At 34.2% G+C, this 14,036-nt stretch overlaps 1 long non-coding RNA gene across 3 annotated transcripts in view; it reads left to right on the forward strand.

Moving 5' to 3' along the window:
• LOC118204709 (uncharacterized) overlaps positions 1 to 14,036 on the forward strand; it is a 65,353-nt gene that overhangs the window by 27,863 nt on the left and 23,454 nt on the right. For all 3 annotated transcript variants that reach the window (XR_015041482.1, XR_015041481.1, XR_015041480.1), the window contains one exon: positions 10,200 to 10,311. This is a non-coding gene — a long non-coding RNA (uncharacterized LOC118204709). The remainder of the gene's footprint in view (positions 1 to 10,199; positions 10,312 to 14,036) is intronic.

Raw genomic sequence — 14,036 nt, forward strand, 5'->3', positions numbered from 1 at the left:
TTTTTAAATCCAAGCACTTTTTTTAAAAGATATGAATTGTTGAACATTTTAATGTAATTATGCCTGTTTATTGAATATATGTGTTACACTTTTTTAAGGAAGTTTTTTTTTGCCTGTATAAAAATTTTTTATGGATGAGTCTTAGACATACAATTTTTAATTTTCAACCAGTTCAATTTGAATCTAATTCTTTTAATAATTGCGGTAATTAATTTTCTTTTTAAGCTATTTATCTACGGAGAATTTGTAAATGATCGATGCAATTACTGTTATAAAATATAAGAATGGTAAATGTGATATAAAATGGTGATAAATAAAAATGGTAAAATGTGCAGGTAAGCCCGTATTATGCTTAATACCTATATAACATTGAATGAAGTAGCATATTTTCCATTTCATGAGCATTCTCAGCAAAGCATTTTATTTTACTGGCCGAAATTTAAGTATATTGGAATATTATATATTTTGTATGAGAAACAGCAATGCCCATATTTAGGTAATCAATACAAAAACGAGTTTCTCTTTCATACCTTGATACGTTTAATTGTCATACTGTGTTTACTTTAATTTGTTAAATGTCACAGGATTTGTTTTTATTTTTAGATGTTCCCTAAGTAGTATTACTGAATTTTCTGCCAGTCATATTTCTTAATTTTCAGATTTATTATATTTTAAATTAATCGAAGAAATATATGTAAATTTATATCTAAATTAAGACACAATAACACGCCGAATAAATACTCAGAAGTCAAACAACAAAAATCAGCGTTATACCTACAAAATTTTCACAGGACTAGTTTCGATGGTTTTACCGAACCATCATCTTCAACTGCAAAACCGCAAATGAACAAGATAGGAAATAATGATTAGATAAGAAAGCCTGGACAAGAATAAGCAAGTGGCGCCATCTGTTGGCGAAACCAGAACTAAAACATAATTTCTCTAAAAGCCGAAGGCAAATTCGGATTGGAATTAGGATCGTTAACTAGAACAGAAAGATTTTTATGAATGTGAAATGCCTCTAGAAAATCCAGTTCTCCAATGGAAGATGTTTTTTGAATAATTTTGGCAGCAGAAAAATTGAAAGTGTGATTTTCGGACCAACAATGTTGAGCAACAGAAGACTTCTGTGTTTCCTTTTTTCTAACATATGCCTCATGTTCTTTGACGCGAAATTTTAAGGCTCTCTTAGTTTGGCCAATGTAAATTAAACCACACTGGCAAGGAATCCTATAAATACCCCAGGAATTCATATCCGGAATGGGGTCCTTGAGTATAGAAGTTGGAATTTTATTGATGGGAGAATAAACAACCCGAAAGTTAAATTTCTGCAAAATATGTGCAACTTTATAGCTAATTGATGGAAAGAAGGGAATGACAACAGAATTTTTATAATCTCCTAAAATAAGAGTGTGGCTTTTATTGTGTTGAGATGAGAATTTTTTAACTGCTTGATTAATAATGTTGGGTGAAAAGCCCCTGTCAATAGCTATTGCTTTTAAATAATTTAGTTCTTCATCAAGGGCTAGTTTGGAGGAGCAAACTTGAAGAGCACGGAAAACATAGGAATAAAATGAAGCTAACTTTTGTTTAGTCGGATGACATGATTTAAAGTGTGGTGGAAGGCAAACCGATGAAGGTTTACGGTAAACTGTAGTACTGAAGTTGGATGTGTTACGTGTGACCAGAATGTCGAGAAACGGAAGAGAATTGCAAGTCTCAAGTTCAAAAGTGAACTGAATAGCAGGATCAGTAGAATTCATTGTTGAAAGAACTTTATTTAAATCATCCTTATTACCTTCAAACAGGGAATAAAGATGGCGCCACTTGCTTATTCTTGTCCAGGCTTTCTTATCTAATCATTATTTCATATCTTGTTCATTTGCGGTTTTGCAGTTGAAGATGATGGTTCGATAAAACCATCGAAACTAGTCCTGTGAAAATTTTGTAGGTATAACGCTGATTTTTGTTGTTTGACTTCTGAGTATTTATTCGGCGTGTTATTGTGTCTTAATTATAGAAGCCCCAAACAGGCTTACATTTTGCTTTCTTTTTTGCACGTGGTGTGGCCGCCATTTTGTGATTGTAGGAGTTTCGGTGAGTACATTTTTGCAATTTTCAAGTTATGTTTATGTTTTTTACATTTGGATATTGTGCTTTGCTTGTCTGATTTCATGCATTTTGCTTACAAACGTTTTGTTTTCTATTCATTTCAGTGAGGGATTTTTCTGCTGTTTTGTGTGTACTTTATTTTTGCTCAGTTAATTTAGTTTGATTTTCTGCATTGTTTATCATGCCTTCATCCGTTAATCGTTTCACTAAATTACGCCTGAAACGGCAAACATTCCTGAATCATCTTGACTTTTTACTTAAATGTAAATGTAAAAAATTGATCCCTAATTTTATTCAAATCAAATCTAATCAAAAACCTTCGAGTCGCGTTTCAAGAATTCTGTTAAATTGCAAGCTTGCCTTACTTCGGTCCGTGATAAGGGATACACGTCAACAATTGTCCAAAATTGAATATGAACTCTATAAGCTTCATCTGGAACTCGCTAAATCATATCCAAAATTCACTGCCCTTGAACAAAAGTCTTGGTCTAGAACGGAGAATGCAGTTAACCGTCATAAAAACACCCTTGCAGTTAAATTCGAAAAACTTCTTTTACAGTCTTCCAGTTCAAGTAGTTCAAAAAATCTTCCCATTGTAAACATCAAGCCAATAGTTAATATTTCTAATGTTAGTCTTTCAGAAGAACAAGAGAGAATTCTAAAATATAATTTTAACTTCTCACAAACCTGTAAACCCTCGATTCCAAAGATTTTGGCTCCTATCGAAAAAGCTTTCAAGTTCAGTAAAGTTTCAGATTCACAGAAAGAAATGATTAGGCATCTTATCGCTCATAATGTGAAATTCAATAATAAACCTTTGAAACCAAATCTAACTGCGAGAGAAAGAGCTACAATGCGCGAAATTCATTCTAACCCGGATATTATCATTTCAAAGGCCGACAAAGGTAGCCAGATAGTCGTCATGGATAAGAACACTTACATCGATGGTGTCACTAAACTCTTAAACGAAGGACCATATAATCCGATCCCTAAAAATCCTTCACCTTCGGACTTATCCAAAATAAAAACTGCTATCAAATCTTCGCAAATCCTTTCAAGCAACTTAAAACATTCGCTTATCCCATCTGTTGCGAATTGTGCCAGATTATATGCTCTTCCCAAAATTCATAAAAGTGGTATTCCTTTCCGCCCTATTGTACCAAATTTAGGTACTGCCTCGTATCCTTTAGCTAAATATTTAGTTTCTAGATTTTCCACTCTATTAGACGATAACATTTACACCATAAAAAATTCAATAGAGTTTGTAAAAAAGGTTAAAAACATTTCTCCTAGTAATTTACTCATGGTTTCTTTTGATGTAAAATCATTATTCACCAATGTCCCAGTGGAGGGTGCATTAAGATGTCTAGAAATTAGACTTCGCGAATTTCATTTCTCTTGCATCGAAATTGATGAGCTAATTTCTCTCACTCAACTCTGATTGAAACAAACACATTTTGTTTTCCAAAATAAATATTACAAGCAAACTGAGGGATTAGCCATGGGAAGTCCCCTCAGTCCCATCCTGGCTGATATCTACATGCATTATTATGAATCAAAATTGTTTGAAACTTTAAACTTCCCGGCATGGTTCCGCTACGTAGATGATACTTTTACCCTGTTTGAAGGTAATAAAGATGATTTAAATAAAGTTCTTTCAACAATGAATTCTATTGATCCTGCTATTCAGTTCACTTTTGAACTTGAGACTTGCAATTCTCTTCCGTTTCTCGACATTCTGGTCACACGTAACACATCCAACTTCAGTACTACAGTTTACCGTAAACCTTCATCGGTTTGCCTTCCACCACACTTTAAATCATGTCATCCGACTAAACAAAAGTTAGCTTCATTTTATTCCTATGTTTTCCGTGCTCTTCAAGTTTGCTCCTCCAAACTAGCCCTTGATGAAGAACTAAATTATTTAAAAGCAATAGCTATTGACAGGGGCTTTTCACCCAACATTATTAATCAAGCAGTTAAAAAATTCTCATCTTAACACACTAAAAGCCACACTCTTATTTTAGGAGATTATAAAAATTTTGTTGTCATTCCCTTCTTTCCATCAATTAGCTATAAAGTTGCACATATTTTGCAGAAATTTAACTTTCGGGTTGTTTATTCTCCCATCAATAAAATTCCAACTTCTATACTCAAGGACCCCATTCCGGATATGAATTCCTGGGGTATTTATAGGATTCCTTGCCAGTGTGGTTTAATTTACATTGGCCAAACTAAGAGAGCCTTAAAATTTCGCGTCAAAGAACATGAGGCATATGTTAGAAAAAAGGAAACACAGAAGTCTTCTGTTGCTCAACATTGTTGGTCCGAAAATCACACTTTCAATTTTTCTGCTGCCAAAATTATTCAAAAAACATCTTCCATTGGAGAACTGGATTTTCTAGAGGCATTTCACATTCATAAAAATCTTTCTGTTCTAGTTAACGATCCTAATTCCAATCCGAATTTGCCTTCGGCTTTTAGAGAAATTATGTTTTAGTTCTGGTTTCGCCAACAGATGGCGCCACTTGCTTATTCTTGTCCAGGCGTTCTTATCTAATCATTATTTCCTATCTTGTTCATTTGCGGTTTTGTAGTTGAAGATGATGGTTCGGTAAAACCATCGAAACTAGTCCTGTGAAAATTTTGTAGGTATAACGCTGATTTTTGTTGTTTGACTTCTGAGTATGTCTAAATACAAATCAGTTTTTAACCAATCACAAAACAGATTCGTTTTGCAGTATTTATCTCAATTAAGTATGGCATGAACCGTAGATACACATCGTATTTAACGAAAAAAGGACGGTTTTGCAACTACATACTATATGTCATTATGTCCGAAGAACTGAAACATTTGATGCAAAATAATATTTATCCTTAAAAAAATGCATTAATTCGAAAATAAAATATCACTGAATACGTATTTACATAGCTAATAAACAGAAACAATAGATTTCGGAATTATGCTTTTTTAAAACTTATTACGTGCGCCGCCATTAGGCACTACACGGAAAGGAAGGGATGCCCCGTGGAGGTCTTTGAGATAAATTGGCTCGTATTCACGTTACACATGAGGAAAACACACACTAGAATTATGCTTGTAGCATAAATTACAGCATAGGATGCCTTGTGTGATATTGGATGAATGATTCCTATAAACACGATTGATATACAATAAAAGTTTCATCTGTGTGCTTTGTAGAGACATTAGGATTTTTTTAAACAGCAGATGTAAACAATGAGCAATGCACTCGCAGGGACTGGAAACTGGACTCTTTCCAAGAAGCGCCGAGTGTTACAGAACAAAGGCATACAGAAACGAGGAAGAAAATACCGCGTATAATCCCCTTTCAAAGAGTGACTGGTGTTTAGGGGACCCATTCGCCAAATTCTGGTGGTGAAGAATCAGCATCCACCATCTTTTAGTTCGGGCGTCATTGTAGAGACATTAGGTTATTTAGAAGCAGAAGACATGAAAAATAAGCAGTGCCCTCGCCAGGACTCGAACCTGGACCTCTCGAATACGCACCACGTACGCTACCGTTACACCACGAAGGCATGCAGAAAGGAGAGAGAAAATACCTTATAGCTTACTAGATAAGAATGTCGGGAATCGTGGAGGATGAGACAAAATGATGAAGATACTTTGAGGCTGAAATAATCTTCAAAAGATATTTTAAGGTTCACTTGCTTATAACTGCTCTGTCCTATGCCGATTTCTCTAAAATCATAAAATATAAGAGAAAGGATTTTAAAATTGTCTTTTCTCTTACAATTTACAGTTTTCGTTAAAAATATGAATTATTAGCCCAAATGATGTTAGCTAAGAAGGGCTATTAGTCTCAAAACAGGATTTTGCATTGAATCACTGCAAAAGTCTAAATTGCTACTCAAAGTGTTGCCATCAAATAGTATTGCTCTGTATTGTATTTAAAGAAATTAAATAATAAAGAATCTACATGAACATTAGTATGTTTCTTTCATTGTGGAAAAACGACGGTACCCAGAGCCATCAAATTTTGAATAACGTAATTCTAGAACTGAACAATGCCACCTGGAAGCTAAATTCGGAATTTGGAATTCGTTTTATTGTCCATTTTTTATTTTGTTAAACTTTAACAAATTTTTGATTAACAAACTCAACGATTTTAAAGCGAGCAATGGCAACACTCGAAAGAATAAAACATTTTTATCTCCTGTGCGGGAGACTGTCTACCGGAAATTCTTAAGTATGCCGTTAGCCCAAATGCTTTAGAAACATGTATGCATCTTTAAACAACACATATAAAATCTGAAAACTTTCAGATTTTTTTTTTTTTAATTTTTTGCTACTTCTGGCAATGTTTATTATTCTTTCATTTCAAATTTACCACAAGTCATACCTTTTTCATTCGGCATACTTTTTTTTTGGGGGGGGCACCAGCGACTGAGCTGCAAAATCGCTGAATATTAGTAGTTCAATCCGGAGTACGAATCCCGGGTAGCGGGCTGGCTGCATGGGCGTTTTTGTGGTTTTCCCATGTATAATTTGTATATGAGCCAGTTTTCCTTAGAAAGACCTCCACGAAGGCCTCCCTCATGCAGACAGTCGTTGTATACTTTGCAGTAACCAAACAAACCAAATCATTCTACATTTTATTAATACTGTATTATAAAAGGCGTATAATTGTGACCTTAGATTTATGGATAGATAGGTTGTTTTGGCTTCAGGATTATATATACGGATGTTGACCATTTTTGTTGCAAAGAAATATATCATTCTGTCCTAACCCAAGCTTTATGTCTGAGCTAAAAATATACCAATGATCTAGAGGGCACTTTTAGCACAATAATGATTAAAATGTGATAGGCAAATAAAATACGCTTTTGCACGAAATTATATCTCATATATAAAACTAATAATAGTTATGATTGTATATATATAATCAATTTGAGTAATTTTTCTTGCGATTAGAAGAAAGCTAATGTTAAAATTTGTATACAGTACAACGTGATCAATCCGTTCTAAGAGTCTGATAAAATTATGACATATTCAAATGGAATGACAAATGCTCTAAGCTAGGCTTAAAGTTTCAGAGTTTGACAGTGTTCATTGAGTCAAAACGTTTTCTGATGGCAAATTAAACTCTAATTTAGAATAACATTTGAAACTGAGAGGTGTCGTCATTAAAAGGAATACCGCGTTTCCTCGCGCATTTTCCCCATTTTTTCCCTAAATTTTTCGTAAGTAAATCGAGAGGAAAAAATTATGCGAGTATTTTAATTTCCGAACGACGCGGTTATAGCAAGAATATAAGAAATGAAAAGCATTCTTTAAATGAACTACATGCAACTACCACAATATTAATTTTTTAATCAATCTTCATTCCAACAAGAATACGTAGAAATATTAACATTATCTAATATGATATCTTCATATCCACTTCCCTGTAACATGGATCTCGCCCGTTCTTACTGCTGTCTCTTCTACTCGTTATGCCTCAATGCGATACTTAAAAGTAAACAATGCGATACTTAAAACACATTGGTAGAATATAAAGGGGGATGGTAGATTTTATTATCTTGTCTAATTGATAGTCTAAATGAGTTTGAAACAGTGGGCATGTTATTATGAAACATATAAGTGCATTTTGCAAGTGAGAGAAATGTAGTACTTATTCCTCATAAACGTTATACTGAAAAGCAAGTAGCGTCCTTTAGACAGAATGGTAGAGTAACAGAGAGAGACACATTTTAGTGAGAGAGGCCAAAAGTTCACAATTGTGGTGCATTTAAATAACCCATAGTCTTGTAAACATTAACTAAAATAATTGTATCATATATATATATATATATATATTTCCGTGCTGTGTGTTAATAAATAAAACAAATGCTTTTTTCGGTTGTCATTAGTATGCTCAAGAGACGGCTGCGACAACGAAGGTAATGGACAGGAGTACGAACTGAACCCTAAGGTAGTCACATTTGTCAACTTCTTTGACTGAAACATTAGAAAAGGTAATGTTAGTAGCCTCATAAACATCTTTATTAATCGTATGAGTATTTTTGACTCCTCATGTGATTAAATGATCTTAGCAAATACTTTTAATCAGAAGACAAGTTAATAGGTAGTTTAATGCAGATGTAGAGTACTTTAATCTAGGTAATAAAAGGAATACTTAACGAGTGAAAGGTTATACAAACGAGGCAAGAGGTTTTCATATCGTTTGCTTCATTAGATCTGAAAAACAATATGGCTGAAGGACTTCAATTATTAAGCTACAACTAAGGAACTATTATATTTCATGTTTTATCATTTAAAATTCCATTAAAATTTATGTCGAGTGAATTCATTAGAAAATAAATAATGAGCTATAACTAATTTTTGCGCAATTTAAATGGAATCAAGCTCAATTATTACTTTCGCTAAATGGAAGACTGCGAAATTGCAATAAGAACCACTCAACACAACATTTAATTTAGCTTTTTAAAATTCAACATGGCGTCATCCTCCTTTTTTCTTTCCCAAATCCTGTGTATCTCTGTCTCTTCTGCATTTTTCCGTCCGAATTTAATTAAGTGTTCGTGTAAATACTTCAAAGGAAATGAAAATCCTTACAGGAGTGGGATAAAAAATAGGTCTCCGGTATCTAAGACTAGAAAGTTTTCCACGCTTGTAGCGGACTTTCTTACGATTTTAAGGCGCCCACTTGAACATGTCTTTGTTTAAAATTAAAGAACCTAATTAGCCCTAATTATCGCATTGGAATCACTCTGTTCGCGAAGTATTATAATTAACTGGTCGCGAGTCATTTATCATGAAATTTCTTTATAATTCTGATGTCTTTAAAACAGTTGCAGGGAAATTTTTATTCCCGTTCGCTTTGATGGTTTTAAAGGAAGACTTAAACGGATACGAAGGATTTAATTTTCTACTTAAGTGGAGTTCCTTGGAAAGTTTTCGGGACGGAATGAGGCCATTTTAATGAATGGACAGTAGCACAGAGGCAGAGATTCTGTACTTTTGTTCATTTATGTAGTAAACTTTCTTTGTGTTAGATGCCATTCTGTGAGTTTTTGATACAAATTTCCTTTTTAAAGGAAGTCATTAGCTTTGATGTAAAAATATAGTTTTAAAGTATAACAGTATATTAATTTCCTTAAAATATTTCATAAAGAGAAAGCTTCCATATTTCCTTTGAAGTTGTCTCGCTTTCTTAATGCATAATATCATTCAATTAAAATAATTGTTCCTACTATCTTATATCAGTATTTTAAACAGTTTCCCTTAATTATTTATTTTATAATAGTTTTGTATTTAAATTTGCATTCTGTTTTCAACAGTTTGTCTGAAATGTCAATTAAACATTAAATACTCATTTTTGATAATAGTACACAGTGGAAAAATTAGAAATACTAATAATGAAACTAAAATTAAGACACTTTTATTTTCTGTCAGCTAGGAAAAATAGTATGCTGCTAAATGTTTTTCAACACGCTAGTTCATATCGACTTAGTTTCTTTGAAATATGCCTACTGAAAAGGTATAGTGGTTAATAGAGACTCACTTGAATCCAAGCATTTAATAAAGACTTTTATCTTCGATTCTTGTAGCCGGTGTAAATTCGGTTCACTGTCTGTGATACAGCTTGGCACAACGTTTCTTGGTGATGTTATGACTGAATACCCGATGGGTTGCCCCACTGCCAATGAAAGTTTTCGAAAGAAATGTCGATAAATGTGGAAAATGATAAATGTCGTATTTAAGCATTAGCTGAAATTCCGTAAGCTTCCATGTGTTGCTTTCTAATTAGAATACGATTTGCATCATATTATAGAAAGTGGTTACTATTTTATCTACCCTAAAGGGGGGTGACTATTGTACCTCGATACGTGATACTTCCGCCTTTGAATTAAATTTTTTTCACATGCGCGCGCATAACGGAGTGGACTGATAAGAAAAGATTACGTAAGTTTTCACCGTGCGCTCGAGAATTTATGATGTAATCTATGTTCTATTTTTAGTTACTTTTGTTTATGAATGTCTTAGAGAATGGATGTATAGTTGTTGATATTTTGTCATAACGTTTTGTTAAACTTTTGTACAGATTAAACTTAATGGCAAAATCTGATCGTGTGCTCTTGAAGTGTGCTTTGTATAACAAGTTTCTTCGAGTACTTTGGAAGTAACACTCTTGAACCAAGAACCCAATGATTCAGGTAAGTGCTGTTTTACTTACCTCTTATTTGAATACTTTCACCATTGAGAGAGTATGTTAGTATTGGGACACAATAGTACCTACCAAATTATTTAAATAACAACAGAAAGATGGTGAGTGTATGCAATATTAATTATTTGTGTTTGTAACAGTATACACAGGGGCATTTAACACAGTATATAATAAAAATGCATACATAAATATATCTTAAAACTTTAAATTTTCTTAGATGCTTAGATGCATCATTCGAAGTGTTGCAAGAAATCTATCATGAAACTATTTAGCATATTTTGGAGAATGGGATATATTTTGCTATCGATAGTAGTCTTTATTTTGTCAATCGCCTGCAAACGATGAAAAGATTCTCTTTTTCAAATAACCCAGAGGAACGTATATAGAATTTTCAAATCCAGTGAGAGAGATGGCCAGATCAAATCGACAAAGAGAAATATCAGGAGCTCTTGGAATGTCTATCCGAGTATGACTTTGCTTTTGCTTCCTGCTGTTGCACGTTCCACATTGTGTAAATCATTTTTCTTGCTCACAGTTCTGTCTGTCTTCATTGTTCCTTCGTACTAATCACCTGAATACCAGTGATATAACCTGTTTGCCTTTAGACAACTCTATCGGCCAACAGGCCCTGGCAGACTAATTGCTTGACTCCTAGCTGTCGACAAATGTACATGTGTTACATTTGTACACATGCATTCTGACAAATTGCAAACTCGAATGGCTCGATCGATATGACGATACGCACCACCTTGTAATGCAAGTCAATTTGTAGCTCAGCTTAATCGTAATATTTTATTTATATATCTAAGTTATTTAATAATATTTAATCTCGAACTTAACAAATAAATTGCATGTAACAATTAATGATATTATTTCGATTATTTGATATAGTAAATAGAAATATGTTGAATGACTTATACTTACACTCATATCAATAGACACCACTATCAGGTTCAACGTTCCGTCTTACTTTCTTTGGGAACATGCACAGACCTGACTCGGAACATTGAGCTTACTAAAGCTATGTTCAATAACTGTGGGAAGTAGACAAGATACACAGGAAGGGTATACAAAACCCTTTATTTTTCACTCTTTACAATAATTTCCGTACTTCGGAATACAGAGACCAACTACTTGTGGTCTGAACGTAAGAATATAAAAATATTTAACTAAACTCTAACTTAACTTTGGAATAATAAACAAGGAAGATTGGCCGTATATTAACAGGAAGCCGTATGTAGTACAGAGAACTGTTAACACTACAAGACGTTTAAATTATCACGAGGATTAAACCTCTGGCCTGGAAGGCAACCAGCAACCGAGTAAAACTTCTAAGGCAAGCGGCCTGCTTCGACTAACTCCTTCCTCTCTCTCGCTTGGCAAAAAGCCACAACTTAAGTACTTGGCGTTCGCCAGACAAATTTTGCATAAATAAGTTAACGCTTTTAATTCTGGTCGGAAGTAGAAAATAAGAAGTGATAGTAAAGATTTAAAATAAAATAAACGTTAGTAAAACTTAAGATCCTTATATACTTCCCGCCAGAGTTAATTAGTTTGAAACTGAGGTCTAAAACGACCTTGTTGAAAACATTTAGCTCTAGAATCTAACGCGAGGCCGATATTTTACAAACATTTCTCACTAGAAACTAGAAATTTAAAAAAAGAATTGTTTTTACCATAGCAGTTTTCACGCAATTTTTCATCTGTACTGCATTTAAACAGGAGCTTTTATTCAAATCTGGTTCCTTCCAGAGATCTGGAAGGAAAACTAGTTTAATGAAATGTTACACAATGAAATGGCAAGTAACATGCATATTTATATTTCTCTTAACATTCTTATTTCATTCATGACTATTTTAATTATCTCTCCCCGTGCTCTCTGACATGTGTTGTAAAAGAACACCAAACACGAATGTGTTTATGTATATGTGTTCAACACTGCCTCCTACAAACAAAACACTAACGTGTTAAAATTCAACATAACCAGACCTCGTAACACACCCTATCTTCAACTTTAAACCCTGAGGTACTATTCTGAAAGTGGCTAACTCTGAAGTGTAGCGTCAGAGAGCCTAACTACATTCATTCAACCTTTAACACGAATTCACCATAATTTGGTCTTTTTCAGTCACACGAATAAGTTTTAAAAATTTTGGCATTACTTTCACTTTTACCATATCACACTATTTCTTAACATTTAAAATAACAGTTCACATTGTATATAAGAACATATTAACATGCCGTTAATTTTAAGCATTTTAAAACATACATTAGTAGTACATTGTTAACTTCTATTCTTTTCAAAGCAAGTGCCAATTCTTCTACATTGAAATACTACATTTCAAAAAGTCTTTCAGACTAAAACTTCTTTCTTGCCAGAATGTTTTAAATAAAATTTATACAATGACTTTTACAATATTTAAGTATTTACATATTCCTATTATACATCAACTTTAGTTTTACGCGTGAGTAATTGAAAAACATAATACCAAAATAGGTAACAACTCATTTCTCGCCTTTTTGGCGATAAAGGTAGACCTCACATGAGGTAAAACTTCTTGAAATCTCCCACTTGCAGTAAGAATGAAAGATTAACTTAAGTTTGCAAAGTAACATAAAATTTTACTTATCTTTGTGATATTCGGACATTCTTTTCTAAACCCAGTCCTGGAAGGTAGCGCAGATTCTCGTTTGATTTATCCTCCTTCTTGTGCGGGCTCGCCCCTCAGTTTCTTCCCCTAGAAGCTTTCTTTTTCCTCCAGTTCGGTCACCCTTGAATACCTTCTTTTTCACCTCTGCCTGTGGTCTTGGCCGTTTGATGGCAGCTGGTCTTGGCGGAACCGGGACACTTCTTTCGCGTTCCGGCTTGGTCCTCGTTGCTGGCCGTTCAAATTTTCCTTGTAACTTTTCCTCCGCCGCTGGTGGCCCTTCCGCAGTTCGGCGACATTTGCTGCGGAGAGTCCTGTCCGATGAGTCGATCTTCCGTTTGGAAGCCGGGTTATAGTTGCCGTTATTTCTCATGGCTTTCTTTGCATTCGTCTTACATCTCCCTTCTTCATTCTGGGGGTGTTCGTGAGCTCTCTTTTCTGGACGGTGGAACGGCTTCTTTTTCTTGTTACCTTCAATTTTCCAACGGGGAAACTTTCTTTTCAATTGCTCCTGCCTCCTAATGGCTTGCCCTTGTGCTTGACGTTGTTCCAACTCTGGAGCTTGTTCCTGCCGTGTCTGCCGTGCCGGATCCTGCAAAAGACCTTTGAAAATTTGCATTTTATTACGATCATAGTAGGGTTATATTTGATCAATGTTTGCGGAGCACGTTTCACCATTTCTGGCTTTTAACATCACTACAGCGTGAGTTATTTTTTCTATGACATATGGTCCTTCAAATCGTGGAAAAAATTTGGCAGTTTTGTTTTCTGGCGCTGAAGAAAGTGAATGCTTAATTTTTAACACTTCATCCCCTACTTTATTAGTTACTCCCCGTCGTTTCAAATCATAATAAAGCTTCTGTTTTCTCTGTGCTACTTCAGTATTCTTTTTTGCTTCTTTAATTAATTTTTCTATATCACCCATTTTAAATTCTGGGGCTCTTTGTTGCACATAAAATAATTTATCTAACGGCGTTATAATCTTTCTGCCTAAAAATAACTCAGCAGGAGTTTTGCCCGTTGTATCATGTTTTGCGGTCCTAAGGGCGAAAACAAATTCAATGAC

Source organism: Stegodyphus dumicola, chromosome 6, assembly GCF_044657685.1.
Source record: "Stegodyphus dumicola isolate Sdum_Otavi_A_Nest chromosome 6, ASM4465768v1".
Taxonomy (NCBI): Eukaryota; Metazoa; Arthropoda; class Arachnida; order Araneae; family Eresidae; genus Stegodyphus; species Stegodyphus dumicola.